A 5,715-nucleotide genomic window follows, 5' to 3' on the forward strand; every position below is an offset into this window, starting at 1 on the left:
ATATGGACTTCATCCTTGATTCCATCCAATATCCTTGAGGCACTATCTTCACATATATGGACTTCATACTTGATTCCGTCTAATATCCTTGAGGCACTATCTTCATATATATGGACTTCATCCATGATTCCATCCAATATCCTTGTGGCACCATCTATGGACAAAACCTTCAAATATATCTCACTGAAAACATTAGTCCATAGAGATTGTTGTAAGGACATATTTATCCCTAAGTGTTTTGGTGATTTATGACAACACATTTGCGGACTAATCGTGTGCCATGAGTTTTCCAGACACTTCTCTGCTAGGCACAAGACGATTGGTTGCCCCTCGAAGACTGACGAAGACGGTGTCTTTTCTACGTTTCTTTTTGGTGGATTTGAGTCGTAGGAAAGCCGTACTATTAAGAGGGGGTCCGCGTTGGAAAGGTTCGGGTGGAATCATCACGTACACGTCTCCTTTTATCCCCTCCTTCTTCCTTGGAGCTTCCTCCGTTTTTCTGCCTCCTTTGACTGGCTGCTGTTGTGGTTGCCTTAGTACTGCTCCTGGATCAACGGTAGTATCGTAGGCATCCACGGTAGTACAGCACGGTGGCGCGATAGTACCGCTGGTGCTCACAGTAGTACCGCTCCCCTGGAGCTGCACTACCGCTGCCCACCAGGCTAGTGCCGCCCCCTTGCGGTAGTAGGAGCGGATGTAATTTTTTACATCCGCACCTGCCACGGTAGTACCGCTTTCGCCGTGCGGTAGTACCGCGCTATGCGGTTAGGCAGTAGTACTGCCCCTCGGTTGTACTACTGTGTCGGGTTTTTGCTACTTCCGTTTATTTGCGGAAGTAGGCACAGAAGTTCCCCTTCCCCCTGGCTGGGACTTTTGCCATGCGGTAGTACCGCATGGGGGGTGCGGTAGTACCGCGCGTGCGGAAGTACCGCCCCCAGCTTGCGTCTGTTTCTGTGCTGGGGTCGCGGCAGTACCGTGGGACGGTACGGTTGTACCGCACTGCCGTGCGGTAGTACCGCTTGGTTGCAAGCAGTAGTACCGCGCGGCCTTGCGGTAGTACTGCTGGCCAGGCGCGGTAGTACCGCTGGCCGCGGGCTGGTTGGTGGGTAACAGTTGGATCTTTTCCACACACTATATAAAGGGTCTCGTTCTTCCCCGTTGACTCACCTCTTCCACCATTAAAGCTCCATTATTGCTCCAAGCTCCATTTTCACCCGATCTCACTCCCTAGCCAAACAAACTTGTTGATTTGCTCGAGAGTGGTTGAGAAGGCCCCGATCTACACTTCCACCAAGAGATATTTGATTCCCCCCTACTAATCCCTTGTGGATCTTGTTACTCTTGGGTGTTTGAGCATCCTAGACGGTTGAGGTCACCGCGAAGCCATAGTCCATTGTGGTGAAGCTTCGTGGTGTCGTTGGGAGCCTCCAATTGAGTTGTGGAGATTGCCCCAACCTCGTTTGTAAAGGTTCGGTCGCCGCCTCCAAGGGCACCAATAGTGGAATCACGGAATCTCGCATTGTGTGAGGGCGTGAGGAGATTACGGTGGCTCTAGTGGCTTCTTGGGGAGCATTGTGCCTCCACACTGCTCCAACGGAGACGTACTTCCTCTCAAAGGGAAGGAACTTTGGCAACACATCCTCGTCTCCACCGTCTCCACTTTTGGTTATCTCGTGCCTTTACTTGTGTAGCTTATTTGTTTCATATATCTTGATTGCTTGTGTTCCTATTCGTGTTGCATCATATAGGTTGCTCATCTAGTTGCATATCTAGACAACCTACTTTGATGCAAAGTTTAAATTGCTAAAGAAAAGCTAAAAATTGTTAGTTGCCTATTCACCACCCCTCTATTCAACCATATCGATCCTTTCAATTGGTATCAGAGCCTCGTCACTTTATTAAGGACTTTACCGTCCAAAGAGTATGGTTGATACCGTAGACGGTGCGGAGGAACACTCCGGTGCGAATCCTATCTCGTCTACGGGCGATGGGGGAACTTCGGTCTCTCGTGAGGAGTTCAATGTGGCCTTGGAGACATTGAAAACCTCCATGACGACTGAAGTTGAAAGCATGTTTACTAAATTTCTTGAGGGGCTTAAACTATCCACCGCACCGTTGAAAGTGGGTGATCCCGCCATCAAGGTGTCGGATGCTATCTCCGACAAGGGGGAAGCTAGTAGTGAAAAGGCTCCTTCTTCTAGTGGCAAGAATGGCACCGGCATCTTTGCCCATGTGGAACCACCACTTGTTTATGGTGGACCGGTTCCTTCCACTCATTTGAATCATGCCAGTCCTCCCTCTAAGATTGTGAAAAATGAGGATTTTGATTCTTGGGTTTACCGCTCTAAACGTCATTTAAATCATGTGAACACTAACCTTTGGAGAATCATTGAAGAAGGTTTCTATCCACATGATCCAAGCAACTTCACTCCTCGAGAAGCCGCAGACAATCAATTCAATGAGAATGCTCTCTTCATCATTCAAGATGCAATTGCACCCGAAGACCTACCTCATCTTCGTCCCTTCGCCTTTGCCAAAGATGCATGGCATTGTGTCGTGTCTCTCTACCGGGGAAGCGCAAGCATTCAACGCTCCAACTATGAAGTGGTACAAGATGAGGCCGATGAGTTTGCAATGAAGGAAGATGAAGAACCTCGTGAGCTTTATCGGAGAGTAACCAAACTCGCGGTCTCACTACGAGATCACGGGAGCAAGGACACGAATGACAATTGGATCAAGCGCAAGTTCCTCAAGGCAATGATGCCCTACCACAAGGCCATGTCTTCCGTCATTCGTCAAAGACCAAACTTCCACACTTTGACCTCAAGCGAAGTGTTGGATGAGTTTGTGGCCATGAACACTTTACGGATTTGGCTTTATCCTAATGCGGAATTAAACTAACGGATAAAATTCAAGCACAAATCCTAAATATGCTAGGCTCAACTAAGTGCACCAACAACCTATGCTAAACAAGATAGGCACTTAAGCAAACTAGCAAGCACAAACTATATCACAAGATATGGAAATGAAGGAACAAGTAAGCAATTCAACTATCACAAGATATATCAATATGAGCAAGTATGAATTGCGGAAAGTAAAGGGTGTGGGTATGAGATAACCACAAGTGAGTCGGGGACGCGGATTTATCCCGAAGTTCACACTCGTGAGAGTGTTAATCTCCGTTAGAGTGGTGCCGAAGCCAAAGCTCCGGGGCATCACCAAGTGACTCACCGTATTCTCCATTCCAAGTCACCCCCAACGGATGAGCCTCGGTTCACTCGGGGTTGGTCTTGAAGGCGACCACCACACCTTTACAAACTTCTCCGAAGCACACCACAAGCATGGAAGCTTCCAGAGGAACTTGACCACCTAGGCCACTTCAACACCCTTCCCCGGACCACACCACAAAAGGAAGCTTCCAGGGGAACCTTGGCCACATAGGCCTCTTCACAATCTTCTCAATGAATATCACAAAACCGTCTAGGAGGATGAAACTTCCAAGAGTAATAAACTCACGGACTCTCACTCGAACTAATCGATGTGGGGAGCTCAAACCAATGCAACAAATGCAATGCAATGTCAAGCAACAAATTCTTAACACACTCTCTCAATCTCACAAGATGCACTCTTGACAGTAGGAGATTGAGGAGAGGGGATGCAATGGATATGATCAACAAATGGCTCACAAATCCATCCACAAATCCCCATTCACATAGAGGGGAGAAAGGGCTTTGGGAGAGGTGTAGAGAGGCTCTAAATGGTGTTTAGAAAGTGTAAGAACAGCCCCCAACCGGTGGGAGGAAGGAGCCCTTAAATAGCCAAAACCCAAAACTAGCCGTTGGGGCTCAACGGGCAGTTCCTGGACACCCCGTGCCCACGGGGGTTTAGACCCCGTGCCCACGGGGTCCCATGCGCATGGTACGAGCCCGTGCACATGGGGGCCCCGTGCCCACGGGGGTCAAAAACCCCGTGCCCACGGGGTACCCAGGACCGCCTGTAGCAGCCCACTAAAACATGCATAACTTTGGCATACGAACTCCGAATTCGATGATCTTGGGCTTGTTTTGAAGCCAGGGAAAAGCCCAAGGTCCCCACATAGAGAACCACCCAAGATCAACAAGAAAGTATGATGCAAGTAATGCAAAGGTTTGAGCTCTCTACATGCGACGTGATCAAGCTACTTGCCCGAGAGTCCCTCTTCATAGTACGGCTATCAAACCTATATTCCGGTCTCCCACCAAGCACTATGAGATTGGAAAAACTAGAAAAACCTAGCTAAGTTATACCTTTGCCTTGCATATTCAACTTGAGCTTGATGATGACTTTAATGCTTGCCTCAAGTTGGAATCCCTTTCTTGTCCACAACCACTAGGTGAAGATACTCGAATTGCTTCCTCATATTGCAATGAGGGAAGCCTTAACTTAAGCTCATCTTCACATGTGCATTATTATGATGTGGACCGCAAGCTTCAAAGCATATAACCTCCGGCTTCTCATCTTGCACTTGGACACCTCGAACCCGACGACCATCACCACTTGATGTCATCCTCACATAGGCTACTTGAAATATTTCCTTTTGATGCAAGCCCATGAGAAACATCTAACCCACATAGACATACCAAACACATAGCATGGGTTAGGTAAAAAAGCATAATTCACAATTACTTACCATACCACTAGATCACTTGGTCTCACGTGGTACAATGTTTGTGCTTTGAGAGTTGACCACTTAGATATAATCTTCGAGCTTCATCTTGGTCAACCAACATCTTTACTCCAAGCTCCATCTTGGTTTCTTGAGAGCCACAATGAACTCTTCATTTCCCTTCATTGCTTCAAGACTATATCACCAAAGACTCTTCCATGACCATATCAAGTTCCACTATGAATATCATCTTGGTCACCACTTGCCCTTCTAAAAACTCCATCACAATCTCTTGAGAGGCATAATGAATTCGTCACTCTAGTTGCTTGCTTCAAGACTTGATCAACCGAAACGCAACACATGAGCTCACCATGATCTTGTCTTGAGACCATAACTTGAATTCTTCTCTTTGATTATTCTCTCAAGCCCTTGATCCTTAAAAGCCCTCCATCATAATATCTTGAGAGGCACAATGAATTCTTCACTCTAGTTGTTTGCTTCAAGACTTGATCAACCTAAACCCAACACATGAGCTCACCATGATCTTGTCTTGAAACCATAACTTGAATTCTTCTCTTTGATTACTCTCTCAAGCCTTGATCCTCAGAAGCCCAAATATATCAATCTTTGAGATCCTCCAATGAACTCCATCATGAACATAATTAGATTAGGCATTGAGACCAATCTTGATGGCCTCAATAGAAGTACCCGAAGACCAACTTGAAACCTCACTAGATATGGGATCTCGAGAGCCAACACCTAGGCCCCGTGAGCACGGGGTATCCAGAGAGTTGACACTCGACCCCGTGCGCACGGTACAAGCCTGTGTGCACGGGGTATCCAGAGAAGGATACCATGAGGACTTATTCAGATGCTTTGATGGCAGACTTCACAAAACAACCCAATGCACTTCAAGCATCACTATGGAACATATCTTTATATAAGATTCAATGCACTTGATGCTCCATAGGAATTGTCATTTAATACCAAAGCATAGGGCAAATATATCTTCATATATATGGACTTCATCCTTGATTCCGTCCAATATCCTTGAGGCACTATCTTAATAT

This window comes from Triticum dicoccoides, chromosome 3A, assembly GCF_002162155.2.
Source record: "Triticum dicoccoides isolate Atlit2015 ecotype Zavitan chromosome 3A, WEW_v2.0, whole genome shotgun sequence".
Classification (NCBI taxonomy): domain Eukaryota; kingdom Viridiplantae; phylum Streptophyta; class Magnoliopsida; order Poales; family Poaceae; genus Triticum; species Triticum dicoccoides.